This window comes from Lolium rigidum, chromosome 6 (assembly GCF_022539505.1).
Source record: "Lolium rigidum isolate FL_2022 chromosome 6, APGP_CSIRO_Lrig_0.1, whole genome shotgun sequence".
Classification (NCBI taxonomy): Eukaryota; Viridiplantae; Streptophyta; class Magnoliopsida; order Poales; family Poaceae; genus Lolium; species Lolium rigidum.
In genome coordinates, this window is record NC_061513.1 from 175227640 (window position 1) to 175245597 (window position 17958).

Consider the following 17958-nt stretch of genomic DNA (forward strand, 5'->3'; position numbering starts at 1 on the left):
TTTTTATATTTGAGTCTTGGAAGTTGTTTACTACCGTATCAACCTCTCCTTATCTAGTTTTATGTTTTGCTGTGCCAAGTAAAGTCTTTGATAGTAAAGTAAATACTAGATTTGGATTACCGCTTAAACAAACATTTCTTGTCAAGCCACGACCATTAATTTCAGACTCTGCAAAAAGTCATGAGTAATCCTCAGATATGTATGCAACTTTCATTCAATTTGAGCTTCTTCATCTGAGCATGTTAAGTGTCTCGAAAAAAATCGTCTTTACGGACTCTTCTGTTGTGACAGATTCTGCCTTTTATTTCACATTGCCACCTTTACTATGTTTGAGTGGATTTCTTTGCTCCATTAAATTTCAGTAGCCTTGCGTAATGTCCAGAAGTGTTGGGAATGATTGTGTCCTCGCTGAACATGTGAATTTTTGATTATGCACTAACCCTCTAATGAGATTGTTTTGAGTTTGGTGTGAAGGAAGTTTTCAAGGATCAAGAGAGGAGGATGATATAATATGATCAAGAAGAGTGAAAATTCTAAGCTTGGGGATGCCCCCGTGGTTCATCCCTGCATATTTAAAGAAGACTCAAGCATCTAAGCTTGGGGATGCCCAAGGCATCCCCTTCTTCATCAACAACTTATCGAGTCACCTCTAGTGAAACTATATTTTTATTCCGTCACATCTTATGTGCTTTACTTGGAGCGTCTGTATGTTTTTATTTTTGTTTGTGTTTGAATAAAATCGGATCCTAGCATTCCTTGTGTGGGAGAAAGACACGCTCCGCTATTTCATATTGAACACTGGTGTTCTTAGTTTTACTTTTAATGTTCATGGCGAGGGTTGAAAGCCGCTTCATTTATTGCTATTTGGTTGGAAACAGAAAATGCTTCATGTGGTAATTGGTATATTGTCTTGAATAATTTGATACTTGGCAATTGTTTTGAGCTCTCAAGTAGATCATGTTTAAGCTCTTGCATCATGTAGTTTAAACCTATTAGTGGAGAATTACCGTAGAGCTTGTTGAAATTTGGTTTGCATGATTGGTCTCTCTAAAGTCTAGATATTTTCTTGGTAAAAGTGTTTGAACAACAAGGAAGACAATGTAGAGTCTTATAATGCTTGCAATATGTTCTTATGTAAGTTTTGTTGTACCGGTTCATACTTGTGTTTGCTTCAAACAACCTTGCTAGCCAAAGCCTTGTACTGAGAGGGAATGCTTCTCGTGCATCCACCATAACTACCTATTGTGTGGTATTTTTCTGCTATTCCAAGTAAATTGCTTGCGTCCTACCTTTAAAAGTTTCATTCCTTGTCTTTCCAATACATAGCTCATGGGAAAGTAGCCTAAAAAACTATTGTGGTAATGAATATGTCGCTTATGTATCTTATTTCTTATAAGTTGCTTGTTGAGCGGTAACCATGTTTCTGGGCACGCCATCAACCTGTTATACCTTTGTTGAATATCATGTGAGTTGCTATGCATGTTCGTCTTGTCTGAAGTGAGGGTGATTTGCCATGATTAAATGGTTTGAGTATGCATATTGTTAGAGAAGAACATTGGGCCGCCAACCAAAGCCATGTATCATGGTGGAAGTTTCAGCTTGGACATTAATCCTCAAATCTCTTATGAGAATATTATCTGTTGTTGAATGCTTTAAGCATTAAAGAGGATTCCATTATCTGTTTTCTATGTTGTCCCTGTATGGATGTCCTCAAGTTGAGATATATCAAAATCGAGAAATCAAATGTGATTTATCTCCTTGGACCTTTGTACAGGTGGCATAGAGGTACCGCTTTGTGACACTTGGTTGAAACCTATGTAATGCAATGATAATCCATGGAAATCCGAGCTAATTAGGACAAGGAGCGGGCACTATTAGTATTCGATGCATGAGGCTTGCAACTTATAGGAGGTTTTATGCATAACACATATGAATTATTACTACCATTGACAAAATTGTTTCCATGTTTTCAAAATAAAAATCTCTAGCACATGAGTAATCCCTCGCTTCCCTCTGCGAAGGGCCTTTCTTTTACTTTATGTTGAGTCAGTTTACCTACTTCTTTCTATCTTAGAAGCAAACACTTGTGTCAACTGTGTGCATTGATTCTTACATACTTGCTTATTTGCACTCATCATATTACTTTGTGTTGACAATTATCCATGAGATATACATGTTGAAAGTTGAAAGCAACTGCTGAAACTTAAATCTTCCTTTGTGTTGTTTCAAAACCTTCTATTAAGAATCTATTGCTTTATGAGTTAACTCTTATGCAAGACTTGTTGATGCTTGTCTTGAAAGTACTATTCATGAAAAGTCTTTGCTATATGATTCAGCTTGTTTAGTCATTATCTTTACCATTGCTTTGAATCACTTCATTCATCTCATATGCTTTACAATAGTATTGATCAAGATTATGATAGTAGCATGTCACTTCAGAAATTATCCTTGTTATCGTTTACCTACTCGAGGCTGAGTAGGAACTAAGCTTGGGGATGCTTGATACGTCTCAAACGTATCTATAATTTCTTATGTTCCATGCTAGTTTTATGACAATACTCACATGTTTTATATACACTTTATATCATTTTGATGCATTTTCCGGCACTAACCTATTAACAAGATGCCGAAGCATCAGTTCCTGTTTTCTGCTGTTTTTGGTTTCAGAAATCCTACACATGAAATATTCTCGGAATTGGACGAAACAAAAGCCCACGGTCTTATTTTCCACGGAACCTTCCAGAACACCGAAGAGGAGACGGAGAGGGTCCACGAGGCGGGCACACCATAGGGGGGCGCGACCCCACCCCTGGCCGCGCCGCCATATGGGGTGGGCCCCTCGAGCGTCCCTCGACTCTGCCCCTTCGCCTATATAATCCTTCCGTCACGAAAACCCTAGTACCGAGAGCCACGATACGAGAAAAGTTACTGAGACGCCGCCGCCGTCAACCCCATCTCGGGGGGTTCTAAAGATCGCCTCCGGCACCCTGCCGGAGAGGGGAATCATCACCGGAGGGCTCTACATCACCATGCCCGCCTCCGGACTGATGCGTGAGTAGTTCATCCTTGGACTATGGGTCCATAGCAGTAGCTAGATGGTTGTCTTCTCCTCTTGTGCTATCATGTTTAGATCTTGTGAGCTGCCTATCATGATCAAGATCATCTATTTGTAATGCTACGTGTTGTGTTTGTTGGGATCCGATGAATATGGAATACTATGTCAAGTTGATTATCGATCTATCATATATGTGTTGTTTATGATCTTGCATGCTCTCCGTTGCTAGTAGAGGCTCTGGCCAAGTTGATACTTGTAACTCCAAGAGGGAGTATTTATGCTAGATAGTGGGTTCATGCCTCCATTGAATCTGGGACAGTGATGTGAAAGTTCTAAGGTTGTGGATGTGCTGTTGCCACTAGGGATAAAACATCAATGCTTTGTCTAAGGATATTTGTATTGTTTACATTACGCACAGTACATAATGCAATTGTCTGTTGTTTGCAACTTAATACTGGAAGGAGTGCGGATGCTAACCCGAAGGTGGACTTTTTAGGCATAGATGCATGCTGGATAGCGGTCTATGTTCTTTGTCGTAATACCCTATGTCAATCTCATAGTAGTCATCATGATATGTATGTGCATTGTTATGCCCTCTCTATTTGTCAATTGCCCAACTGTAATTTGTTCACCCAACATGCTATTTATGTTATGGAGAGACACCACTAGTGAACTGTGGACCCCGGTCCATTCTTTTACATCTGAAATACAACCTATTGCAATCATTGTTCTCTGTTGTTCTTTGCAAACAAACATCATTCTTCACACCATACGTTTAATCCTTTGTTTACAGCAAGCCGGTGAGATTGACAACCTCACTGTTAAGTTGGGGAAAGTATTTTGATTGTGTTGTGCAGGTTCCACGTTGGCGCCGGAATCTCTGGTGTTGCGCCGCACTACACTCCTTCACCAACAACCTTCACGTGGCCTTCATCTCCTACTGGTTCGATAACCTTGGTTTCTTACTGAGGGAAAACTTGCTGCTGTGCGCATCACACCTTCCTCTTGGGGTTCCCAACGGACGTGTGCATCACGCGCCATCAGGCAACTCACAAGATCTAAACATGAGGCACAAATTGGAGAAGAAAACCATCTAGCTACTGATATGGACCCATAGTCCAGGGATGAACTACTAACGCATCACTTCGGAGGCGGGCATGACGATGTAGATGCCTCCAGCGACGATTTCTCCCTCCGGCAGGGTGCCGGGAAGAGCTTCAGAACCCCCCGAGATGGGTTCTGCAATGGCGGCCGCGACAGAACTTTTCGTGGATGGAGGCTCATGTATCCAGGGTTTTCCCGAGATCGTGATTAAATAGGCGGAGGGGCGACGTCGGTGAAGGCCAGGGGGGCCAACACCACCCCTAGGCGCGGGCTAGGGCTAGGGCTAGGTGGCACCTAGGGTAGGTGTGGCTGCCCCGCTGCCCCTCTCCGACTCCTCTCTGGACTCTGTCTTCGTTACGGTAAAATATTGACTTTGACTTTTGTTTCGTCCAATTCCGAGAATATTTCCTGTACAAATTTTCTGAAATACAAAAACAGCAGAAAACAGGAACTGGCACTGTGGCATCTTGTTAATAGGTTAGTGCCAGAAATCATATAAAAGTGCATCGAAGTGTAAGCAAAACATATGTGAATTGTTTTAAAACAAACATGGAGCATCAAAAATTATAAATACGTTTGAGACGTATCACCCTCCTGAGATGGGTTCTGCAATGGCGGCCGCGACGAAACTTTTCATGGATGGAGGCTCAAGTATTCAGGGTTTTCCCGAGATCGTGATTAAATAGGCGGATGGGCGATGTTGGTGGAGGCCAGTGTGGCCCACACCATCCCTAGGCGCGGGTAGGCCGCGCCTAGGGCTGGCGTGGTCGCCCTGCTGCCCCCCTTCGACTCCCTCTGGACTCTGTCTTCGTTACGGTAAAATATTGACTTCGGCTTTTGTTTCGTCCAATTCCGAGAATATTTCCTGTACAACTTTTCTGAAATACAAAAACAGCAAAATACAGGGAACTGACACTGTGGCCATGGACAGATGCACTATGGGTCATGGCCATGGACACATGAACATTTCCGGTATATTTTTAGAACATCTAGCTTACAAATTCTCTTTCAAATTGAGACCAAATATTGAACTAGCAAATACTTGCATCCATAAATAAGTGTACTTTTAGATTTTGTTCCCAGTCAATTCTTTCAAAATTTTACTAACTTTATAGGAAAACATAGTAGCATTTATGACACTAAACTTTCAAGATGTAGTTTCATAATATACCGCTTTGATGTCATATATGCTGTTACTCTTTTCTATAAATTTAGTCAAATTTTAAAAGTTTGACTTATGACCAAAGGTAGAAATACACTTATTTGTAGACGGCATTGCCAACTAGCTGAAAGCAATAAGTTTAAATCAAGAAATAATGCCGGAGCAGTCTCAAGCTTATGCTTTAAAGAGAAAAGAGTTATGAAATGTAACCAACATCCCCAAATCAAGTAGCGAACCAGCTAGGCGGCTCCCCATGGCTTGAATGTCATAGAGGATTGAAACAAGAAAGCCGATGCACCAGGCTCGGTGGAGGGAAGGAAGAAAGTCGATGTGCCGACAACAGTAGGGGTGCAGCAAAGCCGGACCGATCGGCGTCTATCGTTGGACAGACTACTTACAAGCTATGATGGATTATATTGTTGTATTGTACTTTACTTTACTTTTTTTTCATTATTTTTCAACTTTTTGAGATATTGTTCCTACAATGGCCGATTTTAGCTTTTAATGGGATGAAGGCGTGGACCATTTTAAGTTTTTCACCTTATGCTTTTTGATGGTAGGAATTTGAACACCCAAAGTTCAATCCCTGGATCCGTCCCTGACTGTGGCATCTTGTCAATATGTTAGTGCCGGAAAATGTATAAAAGTGCAACGAAGTACGAGCAAAACATATATGAATTGGTGTAAAACAAGCACGGAGCATTAAAAATTATAAATACATTTGAGACGTATCATTTGGTAAGGAAGCTTTTAATGTTTTTAATTTTTACTATTTGTCTCATCATCGATCTCTCAAGCCGTGAAGCTATGCACTTAACTCTATATGAATATGTCCGATCTGTTAAACATAAGGTTGAGAAACCCCTTGAACTGAAAGTGGCGTATCAAATTCCTATTGGTATTGCCAAAAGAGTTATGAAACTAACCTTTTCAGGGGATAAAAGTCAAACTGCTATGGGAAATTTACACACTATTGAAGACCTATGCTCCTTATTCAAAAAAATCTGGTATTCATCATGATGAAGTAAAGAGGAAATTATTATATCTTTCCCGTTCTGTTAATGCCCATATATGGTTTAGATCTCTGGATGATAAATACCGTCTTGATTGGGAATGTCTGAGGAAGGCTTTCTATCTTAAATATTATAATCCTAAAGAAGCTTATGATGACTGATGTCATATTTATAATTTGTTTGCCTCATGTTCGAGAAAGTATTGCTCAAGCTTGGAGGAGGCTTAATGAACTTATCTGTAAGAATCCTTGTCATGGTATTCTTGAGAATATTATATTGATCAATTTCTATGTGAGGCTACTCCAGCATCATAGTGAATTTTTGGATAATTCTTCTGAAGGGAGTTTTACTAATAGAACTCAAAAATAAGCAAGAGACTTATTGGATACTATTGCTAATAATACTGATGATTGGGATCTCAATAAAGGTAACAAACCCCGTTTTGAATATGAATATTCATGTGTAGAGAACTTCTCAACTACTATATTGTTTGAGGAGCTAAGGAATAGGTTGGGCCTTGATACTCATGTGTTGGTAGAAGTTACTAAATCTTTTGCTAACCATTTGAATATCCCTAAAAAAGGATTTGATTTTTATGTTGAACCTCTAAAAAACTATGCATATGTTTCTACAATTGAGAAACAGGTTAATCAAGTATCAAGTATCATCTGTCATAATAGAAGAATATGTTGAAACTCCTCTATATCCAATCGGAGTAAAGGAAAATTTACTCAGTACTACTGCAAACAAGAGTGCTAGAATATGTCATGAACCATATGAACAAGTTGAAGTAAAGCACCAAGTTTGGGCCATAAAGGAATTAAATGAAGAAACTCCTTGTGATGTCTATTTATGTAAAGATTCCACCAAAGTAATTCAAGGTAATACCAATAAAGTTGGTAAACCCATTATATCATGTGATATTGGAGCTTCATGATACCGTGGTCTTTGTGATATTGGAGCAAGTATAAGTGTGATACCATATTCTCTATATCTTGAAATTAAGCGTGACATTGACCCCATACACATGGAACAGACATATATAACTATTCAACTTTCTAATAAAAAATATATTTTTCCTCTAGGTATGGTAATAGATGTTGAAATATTAGTAGGAAAGATTAAATACCCCGCTGATTTTATTGTACTTGGTTTCTCCCAAGATCAATTTTGTCCTATCATATTTGGTAGACTATTCTTACATACTGTGGGTGCTCAAAATTAGTTTACCAAAAGAGAAAGTATTCATTAAATGTGCTGGTGAAAGATTAAAGTTTAACTTTTCAAAGTTTACTAATAAGCATTTAGAAAAAGAAAATTTTCAAAAAGATACGGTGGAAACTCTTACTTCTGTGGTAGTCGCTATATTGGACGCGGTGGAACGATATGTACTTAATCAGGAGAAACCATTTAGTAATGAGAAAAGAGAAGCATTAGAACAAATATTATCTCAACAACCACCACAATTACAGTTGCATATTCCACCTGATAATCTAGGAGAATTAGCCCCTCCATGATCCTAGTTTTGAATTAAAACTTTTGCCTGAAGATATGAAATATGCATTCCTTGATGAGAAGTAAATATATCCTCTTATTATTAGTGCCAACCTTTCAGGAGAAGAAGAAACAAAATTACTTGAAGTGCTACGTGTCCATAGGCCAGCCATTGGCTATTCACTTGATGATTTAAAAGGTATAAGTCCCGCTTTATGCATGCATAAAATTAACATGGAAGAACATGCAATGCCCGTTTTTTATTACCAACGCCGCTCATTGAGGCAAGTATTATTTATCCCATAGATGATAGTAAATAGGTAAGTTCTGTTCATTGTGTACCTATAAAAGGTGGAATCACTGTGGTTCATAATGATGAAAATTAACTTGTAGCTCAGCGTACTGTTACTGGCTATAGAATGTGCATTGATTTTAGAAAGCTAAATAAAGCTACTCGTAAAGATCATCATCCTTTGCCATTCGTTGATCAAATGCTAGAAAAATTATCTAAACACTCACATTTTTTGCTATCTAGATGGTTATTCTGGTTTCTCTCAAATTCCAGTGCACAAAGATAAACAAGAAAAATAATACTTTTACCTTTGGTACTTTTGCTTATAGAAGAATGACATTTGGTTTGTTTAATGCTCCTGCTACTTTTTAAATATGCATGAATGCTATATTTACTAACTATATTGAGAAAATTATGGAAATATTCATGGATGATTTTTTGTGTATGGTAGCTCTTTTAATAATTTCCTTTTAAATCTTAATAAAGTTTTGCAATGGTGTGAGGATCAACACTTAGTCTGACATCGGGAAAAGTGCCATTTTATGGTAACATAAGGTGTAGTCCTTGGCCACCGAGTTTTTGGAAGAGTCATTGAAGTAGACTCGCGGGATATTAATGGTATAAAAAGTTTCCTTGGGCATGCTAGTTTTTATAGATGATTCATCAACGAATTTTCAAAAATATGAAAGCCTCTGACTAATATTTTGCAAAAGGATATACCATTCTCTTTTAATGATGGTTGTGTAGAGTCTTTCAATGTCTTAAAGAATGATTTGATAAGTTCTCCTATAATTCAATGGACATATTTGTAATACCTATGTGGTGGATCCTTACTCTATGATATTGTGTTATGAGATCTGATCATATTATGTGAAGATATATTGATAGATGCATATTATGTATCCCGTTCTTAAGTATTTGTTCTGATCCAATATCTATGCAAGAACATGTGTGGGGTGATGTGTGTATTAGATGGAGTAGCATGGTTTTAGTGATTGAATAGTGATAACAAATTCATGATCTATTATGGATTTTCCTTTTCTTTTGCTACCTCACTAGGGATACACTAAATGCATGTGCTATGTTCGGCACGTGACAAAAGTGATGATCTTTTTTGTTCAAGGTAGAATATTTGATATTCAAACATCATGTCAAATTACTTATGGTCATCCTATGTTAATTCTTAATACAAGATTGCATGGAGTTTTACTTTTCTTGTGAAGTATAAGAGAGATCTGTTGCATCATCTCTATGTTAGGACATGATGCCCAAATGAATGCGTATCTTTCACATGTTATTATTTTGCATCCTCATATCTCATTGATGAATTACTATTTTTCCACTACAACTTAAAATAGAGAATAGTCAAGTGTACTCATGAACTTCGATCCACTTTTTTATCATAATAAACATCGTTATCTTGCTTTTATCTTGTTTTCTATCTGGTGCACTATTTTAATCTGAAAATACAAGAATATTTATTTTTATTATTTGCATCCAAAACACCCATAATAATCAACCCCTTTACAGTTTTTACTTAGTTACTACTACCTCCATTTTAAGGAATAAGGCGCACACGTATTGCAAGACAAACTTTGACCATAAAAGTTGAGCAACAAAATCTTGATTATATTATATGTATATAGTACCGTTGGATTCATATTGAAAAACACTTTTTAATGATGCTAATTTCATACAAACAATCTTTATCTATTTAAAGTAATTATTGGTTAAACAAAAAGCTCGTAAAACGAGGACGCCTTATTCCTTGAAAGGGAGGTGGTATATTTTATCTGGTTGTACTCGTTTTGTTTTTACTTATGTTTTATTTACTTACACGAAACCTTGTATTTGACAACCACACGGTGGAGTTGTGGACACAATGCTTTTATTTCGCTTCAAAGAATTGTTAGAAGAATAGAGAAGAAAATACTCTTTGCTCAGTTTCCCGAGAGTTCGATATAACCCTCGAGTCAAAATACTTTGACATCGCAACACTCTGCACTTGGAGCCCCAGCACCATCAAGATATTTTCTGACGCCGCTACCGGGGAGCTGAAAAGAGTTGCATCATAGTGGTTGCTGCGTAAAAGGTATTTTCTAGAAGATCTTCTTACAACTACATCTCACCTAAGCTTGGGGAGCTAACACCACTTTTTTCGATAAAGGGAATATATTAATATCAAGAAGATACCAATTACACCCAGCCTCTCCAACAACGCACCACCCTAATGGCACTACGGATGCACACAGCCAAAAACAAGAAAAGAAAACTAAGAAACAAAAGTCCCGCTACAGTATCTCGAGCCTAACAACAGCAATACATCCACCGCCAAGACAACACCTGAATTACAGACTCTCCAAAAACGACGCCTCCAAGAAGGGAACAGTGCTCAAACACCGTCGTCGCTCGATCAAAGATCTTAGGTTTTCACCCTGAAGATAGTCCCCGCTCTTAAAACAATGCCTCCACCAAGGATATTGCCAGGCACAACCAATTAAGGCCAGACCTTAGGTTTTCACCCTGAAAGGTAGGACTCTGCACTTCACCTGTGTTGTCACCCCCACTTTCATACCGCTGCTGTGAAGCCCAGAACACCAAGCAAGTCCCTCAACAACGCAGAGACTTGAACCTCTCTTAGCTAGTCATCCCCTCTGGCCTTCATGAAATTCTCTTCTTCCGACTTTCATCATGGATCCATAGTCACTTGATGTCAACAAACAAAAAGAGCTTCGCGCCGCTCCCTCCAGAACCAATCGGTCGGAATAAAAACATGGGTGCGTACGACCGAATACCTCCGATCCAACAAACTCTAGGCAAAAGCACTGTTACATTCACCGGCGGAGCCTTCCGGAACTCAACACTCCGGCCAGATCACGAGTCCAGGCCTCCGGTAGGTCCTCCTCTTCACGCAAGAGAGGCCCTAGGACCTCCGCCTTTATTCAGGTCGGACCCCTACGTCGGCGACCATCCTGGGCTGGCCACTCCAACCCTCCACCGGCGACACCATCGCCGGCTTCCAAGCTCCTCCATCTCAACGCCGGAACGAGTAAGTTAGCGATAGTTGATTGACGATGCCTTCAACAAGATAACGGCGCAGACGCCGCCATCGCCCGCCATGACTGGAGTCGGCTCTGTTTTCACCGGCTACTATGCCTCCCCGTCTCGCTGCCGGCGCTGAAAGTGGGATCAAAAATCCAACACAGCCAGCCTGGCTGACTGCCTTCGGTGGATGAAGTCAGCCACCACCACCATGCCCGGGCCTAAGACCCGGACGTCCTCAAGCCGCGAAGAAGACCCAACGAAGCCTCCTCGTGTCATTGACGAGACGCAGCCGCGATGGATCACGATCCGAACGTCGGGCCTAGATCCGACCACACCGCAGCCAACATCTGCCGCCGGCCGCCGGAGATCCGCCGGCCACCGCCATCCCGCTGCGTTCAGTCGACGGAGGAGGAGTGTGTAGGCCGCCGCCCCCACACGCTCCCGCAGGCCGCGCTGCGCTCTGCCGACGGAGGACCAAGCCGCCACCGCCGCCTCACCACGGCGACGGAGGAGGGGGGCCTGTAGGGGAGGGGAGGAGGGCGGTGTGGAGGGGAACTCCCCGGGGACGGCGGGCGGCGCCGCCGCCTCGGGGGAGAGAGGTTAGGTCAGATGGGGGAGAGAGGTTCCTCCCAAAAAGAGATACATACACCACCAAAAAGAGATGGATTTGTTAGTGACCAGCTAACACCACTATGAGCTCTCTTATTTCTTTTCGATTTTGCATCGTATTTTATTTTTATTATTTTTATTCTTTGCTTGCTTGTTTCTTTGTTTGTTAGTTCTTTTTCATAAAAAATTGAAAAAGACATTAAAATTAGTTTCAACCATGATTAAACAACATAAAAAGTTAAGAGAGGCGACATAGGGTTGCAGCCATATTACAACCACAAAGTGCATTAGTTACCACATTGATTCCAAGATAATGATCACTATGTATGCACCCCCTAAAATTAGTTTCACTATATATGCACCCCTAAAATTATCTTTTATTTGTTGAGGCACCATGTGTGCACCCAGTTTCAGATACTCTAGCTCCGTCGCTGGTTAGACACAACTGAACGGATTCCAGTGCTATGTATCCATTGAGAATGCGAATTTTCTCAGATCATCAGCGCCACATCTCCCTGTTTCTCCACTCCTCGTTGTCATCCTCGGATTCATCCGAGGATTCATCGCCACTGCTCCTCAGGTACTCCTTGTGAAACACGACATAGCCCTTGGTGATCAAATCGATGCGGATCTTGTGCACCAGGAGTATTTCACCGCCCTTGCTCTTGTGCCGACACTGTTCTTCTAGTAGAAGCCTTCTTTTCTGGATCCAGCCCGGCGGGAACACGCCGCCGGCTTCGACGCCGAGGATGTCGTCGACTGTGGGGGTCTTTAGCAGGACCAACCAGACGCGGATGTCATCATTCGACATCCGTACCATGCCCTTGCCGGCCACAGACGCAGTCTCGGGCTTGGATTCCTTCATGATCCTTTCAATCGCATCCTCTAGCTCCCTTGGGCACAACGCCTTAGACTCAGGGAAGCCTAGCAGCTCTGCCCTGACTCTCTTCCTCCGCTCGGCGTCTTCTTCTTCTGAGGAGGAGATCGGATCGACCGCGGTATGCTCGGCGACGACAGGCAACTTTTTGTCCCCTGTTGCGGGAGCAGGCAGCTTCAGCAGGGGATCCTACCAGTGCGCGAAGACGCACGCTCTCTCCAGCGTGTCCCCGGCATACTTCCTTTTGGTTGTGCGGCGGTTCTCGTCGCCGGTCGCCGCCATAGTTTGGTCGTGTTGGTACGAGGTGCGAAAAAACTGCCCTTCCGCCGTTTGGGTCGTCTAGATCTTTATATATATCCGCACAAAACCAAGCCGATCTATATAGAGTTTGGGTATGTGAGAGTATTTTTTTTTTGGTACCTTACGTGAGTCGTAATTGTCTTGTTTGGTTCCGTCTCAATGACCAGTTTGGATAGAATCCGATTAGTAAAAAAAGTCTAATTAACTTTAATATGGATGTATCTAGAACTAAAATGTGTTTAGATACACCCATATTAGAGTCAATTAATATGAACCGGAGGGAGTACCTAGTTCGGATCCTAGTAGAGTCGGAAAAAAAAAATTTGTGCCAATATTTTTTTGGAATTGCTAAGTTTCAGCTAGCTAGGACATAGCTTATGTCCCAGTCACGTGCTCCACTGTTGGATTTTGTTTCTGCCTGAAGATTCGTGTTTGCTCTTGTTTGTATTTTGTTTAGACCTATATTAAAACACGCTGATGTAATTCGACTGAGATATAAGTTAAGTCTCAATGGACTGAACCTTAGAGACAACCATATTTTTTAAATTCTTGGACCCAGCAGCGTTGTCATAGCCACATTCCTTCTTGAAGGTGTTGTTTGATACGCGGCTATCCGACCACATATAAGCACTTGCGGAAACTTAGTGGGGGCGAAACCGGGCCATGGCCCGCCCAGCCCAGGTGAGAAAAGAAATTGTATGCCTATGCATCTCTTTGTAAAGCCCATGAAGGCGTTAGCTCAGCCTAGTGCAAAGGAAAGAAGTTTATCTGTTTTCGCTACAGTCATCCTTGCCGCATCATTTTCCTGCTCAACTCCTCACCAGCCGCATCCGTGGCGCTAGGCCGCTAGGTAGGGCAGCTGTCGACCTGCCGTAAGCTGGTGACTGAGCGGTGGAGGTGGTATGTGGGCTGTCGGAGAGACTCGATCCGGCAACTATCCAGCAGCAAGTAGCGTGTGCTGTTGCCCGCCGCCCAGGCCCATCCCCAAAAACGCAACTTCACGCGCAGGATGGCAAAGCGACCAGAATACTTGCAGCGGCGGTGATTCGGAGACCCAATACATAAGCTCTCATTTCCTCTAGTCCTCTTATCTTCTCCTATTTTTCTGATGTAGCTCGGCAGTTGCTCCAATTCTCCCAGACGCATGCCACAAGTGACAACTCTCTTTCCCCAAATCACTTCACGGCAATATAATTGCAGCTTCATTCTCTCCACAGAAATTTCCCTATCGACTGTAGCAATTATTTGTTAACAATTTGGTAGGATGAATAATTTATCTATTCTTGTTTAGAAATTGCAATATAGGTTCCACAGTAAGGATAGTCAGAGAAGAATTGATTTAGTTTTGGAGCAAATCTTTGTGCTCTAGTTTACCCGCCCAAGATTTTCTTCCAAGCTCCGCCACTGCATATAAGTGTGATGGGACTTTTCTGAAGGGCACAACGATTGCGCGTCATCATCGCTTTTTGTCGATCTGGCTCTATTAGTATTAGTTTCTTTTCTTTCACTTGTTTTTCCTCTTGGGTTTGATTGTGCTGTTTGCCCCATCGGAGATCTCATAGTTGTATGGACGTGGCTAGGCAGCATCCGGTGCTGGTTTGCTCGACCCAGCACCCGGGTGCCAGTTTGCCAAACCTAGCATCAGGGTGCTCATTTGTCCGGCCTACCTTCTGAGTGCTAGGTTGTTCGGCCCCAACACTCGATCGGAAAAAAGCTAGGGATAGACCACCTCATGTCCAAACAAAACAGTTTAGCACTGACGGTGCAAAAACATAAGAGGACCACGTCTTTATCTACCACCCTAGACGGGTACTGCACCCCAACCACCCCCTCTGCCTCACCATCCCTCTCGTCCGGATGCTTCCTGCAAGAATAATTCAAGCTCTTCTTCCTCCTTCAGATCTCCTAGGATCTCCGGAATTGTCTGAAGAAGCTGCAACTCCAATATACGCTATCCTGGAGAAAAAGAATTCCAAAAGTAAAGCCTGTTATCCTCCTCTCCATGTTCCTATAAAAGAAAATGTTCTGCATAGAAAGATTTTTTTTTAGAGAAGTAAAAAAGCAACTTAGGCTTCCTTGGGAAAAACAACTTGCTTAGTGTGACTCTGCAACCTACATTAAAACATACTCCTTCCGATCCAAATTAATTGACTCAACTCTGATCTCTGATGTTAATGTTATCTTTGGGAATATCTAATGTGAATAACATACTCAAAACCAGGACTTGCATATGTATCTAAACTTTTACATTTTACTACAAATGATGGGAAAACACCTAGGGTGCTGTCAAAATCCAACTTTAGCAAGATTCTTAAATCAACTTGGGTGTTTACTGAGCTAACTTAAGTATATTTCTGGAAACAACTTATTATGCTAATTAATTCAACTCGGGGTATACACTGCTCCACTTGAGCATGCTGCTGAATCCAAGTTGGGTGTTATTTTGAGGCATCTTAAGCATGGTAGTGAAACAACTTAAGTATGGTAGTAGTGAATTCAACTTGCATAATTTTAGTAGCCAAATTATTTTAAGAGGTAAGATGCAACTTATGCTTCCTTGGAACCAACTTGGTTAGTATGAACTTGCAACATACATTAGATCAGATTGCAATTTAGGTGTCTCCCATTATTCAACAATGAAAACCATTTTCAAGTGACCAGAGAAGGAAAAGTTTGAAATTAGTTGCATGGCAGATCAAAACATTAAATTGCATTGCTACAAAATGTAGATACCTTGTTATAACTGTAAGATAAACTAACATTTTTGTTTGTTTGGATTGCTTATTCAGCATGTAGTACTTACTAGTTGAATTAGAATTAGACAGGTAAAAGCGAAAGTACAATACCAAAATACCACCTTAAAGGGTCGTGCAGGAGCAGTTTTTGGTGCCAAATTTGTAGTTGGGGCAACGGTAGTCTTCCTAAATGCGCCAGGAACATCTGTTTGGGCTGAGTTACTGGCTGCTCCAGCAACTTGTGGTAACCGCAGTCGGGAACGCCTGTCATTCTCGTTATTCATTATAGTGTGCTGCCGGAAAGGAAGAAGCAGACTCAGTTAACCCAATAAATATAATCAACTTAAGCATGTTAGATAACTTAACTTAATCAACTACGGGTGGGGTGGCGTGATGGAATACACACGAAAGTGAAAAAAAGGAAAATTGAAGAACCCAACTTGTATGAAGGAAACTATGGAATACACATTCAGCTGTATCCAGGTAGCCAACTTATGCATGTTTAGTATCCAAATTAATTGTATCCGTCGAACCAACTTTACCACGTCAACAAACATTAGGAAAAAAAGTTGTATGAAGGAAACCAACTTAAGCATGATCAGAAGCGAACTTAAATATATACATGAAGGTAACTTAAGCATTATGACAAATATATGAAAAAATAGTCGTATGGAGGAAACCAACTTAAGCATGTTCAGTAGCCAACTTAATTGTAGACATGAAAGCAACTTAAGCATGTTGACAGAGCTTGAAAAAATAGTTGTTAGTGAGGAAACAAACTTAAGCGTGTTTAGTAGCCAAATTAACTGTATCCATGAAACCAATTTTACCACATCAACAAAGAATAGAAAAAGAGTTGTATGAAGGAAACCAACTTAAGCATGTTCAGAAGGAACTTAAATGTATATATGAAAGCAACTTAAGCATGTTGACAGATATATGGAAAACAGTTGTATGATTGAAACCAACTTAATCATGTTCAGTAGCCAACTTAATTGTAGACATGAAAGCAACTTAAACATGTTGGCATAGCTTTTATTCAGGAAATAATTTAAACATGTTCATAAAGCCAAATTAATTGCCCAATTAATTGTATCGATGAAAACGACTTAAGCATCTGTGATGCATCTAAAATGTCTGTGATACTTCTAATTCTCCCGCCAATTGGAACACCCTGATAAATCTCTAGCCAAATCCAACAGCTCAAAGATACAACGCAAAAAGGAAAATAGCACCCACCAAATGAAACTAGTACCATTCGTTCCTTCTTGTCATCTCCCGAAGGCAGCACCTTTGCATCTCTTAGAGCCTTATCAGCTGCACATAGAACATATGCTATAAATTTTGATATAGATTTACTATTCTAGAAACATATTCACTCAACATTTCAAATAAGAAACTAAGTTTTGGTATGAGGAAAACAGGATCACCATTAAACATTTACATTCATAAAAAAAGAATCTCATTGGTACAACATGGATCCCAATTGGAGAAGAGAAAACACGAGGAACAAAGATTAATATGCAACTAAAAACTTTTATCTGCTTAACTTCACATATGAGGTATGCAACTTAGCAAACAATGAGTATGCAACTTAGCACCAATAAGGTATACAACTAGTAATTCCAGCTACAACAATGTTGGGAAATTGATGTAACTTGGGATCGAGCCTTGCCTCTATTTCTCAAGTTCATAATCACAAAGGGTTAAATAGCAAAAAGTTTGGATATGCATTCATCCAATGAAGGGGCAGCCATCAGTCATAGCAAGTTCAGATTCACACTTGTTTCATAGCAAAGGTGTATGCAGTAGATCGGTTGGTGTACCAAGAATTCAGCTACAATATATGGCAAACAAAATTATCCAAAGGGACAGCAGTTGGTGAAGAGGTGAAGTTACCAAGTAGTACTATTATACCATATTGTAGTAGCAGAGCACCACATCAATCGACCATATCCATTTCACTGAGATCGGAACCTCAAACTGAGCCATGGCTGTGACGTACTAGAGCCAATCACCGATGAGAATAAGAGTTGGGGAAGGAAAAGCAGCCGGGAAGTAGAAGGCAAAGATCGGCCGCAAGCGGCAAAGGAGTAGAAGGCTCGAATCGGCCACAGCCCACAGGAACACCAGGAAAAGAGGAGCAGAGCAAGAGAATCCCATGAGCTCAATTGACGCAGATCCCAGGGTCACGGCGGCGGAAACGCACTGGGACTCGGCGGCGAAGGAAGCCCACGGGAGCGTGTCACACGGAGCTATGACGCGCCGCCAG

General features: G+C 41.0%; 1 long non-coding RNA gene across 3 annotated transcripts; it reads right to left on the minus strand.

Annotated features, from left to right (window-relative positions):
• Positions 1–14656: 14656 nt before the first annotated feature.
• On the minus strand, positions 14657–17735 carry LOC124666458. Of its 3 annotated transcripts, none has more exons than XR_006990902.1 (4): positions 17604–17735; positions 16926–17003; positions 15809–15979; positions 14657–14907 (listed from the first exon to the last, which is right to left on the minus strand). It is a non-coding gene; the product is annotated as an uncharacterized LOC124666458 (long non-coding RNA). The 3 variants fall into 3 exon arrangements; XR_006990903.1 differs by having other exon boundaries at positions 17586–17735; XR_006990901.1 differs by having other exon boundaries at positions 16926–17735.
• Between the last annotated feature and the right edge of the window lie 223 nt (positions 17736–17958).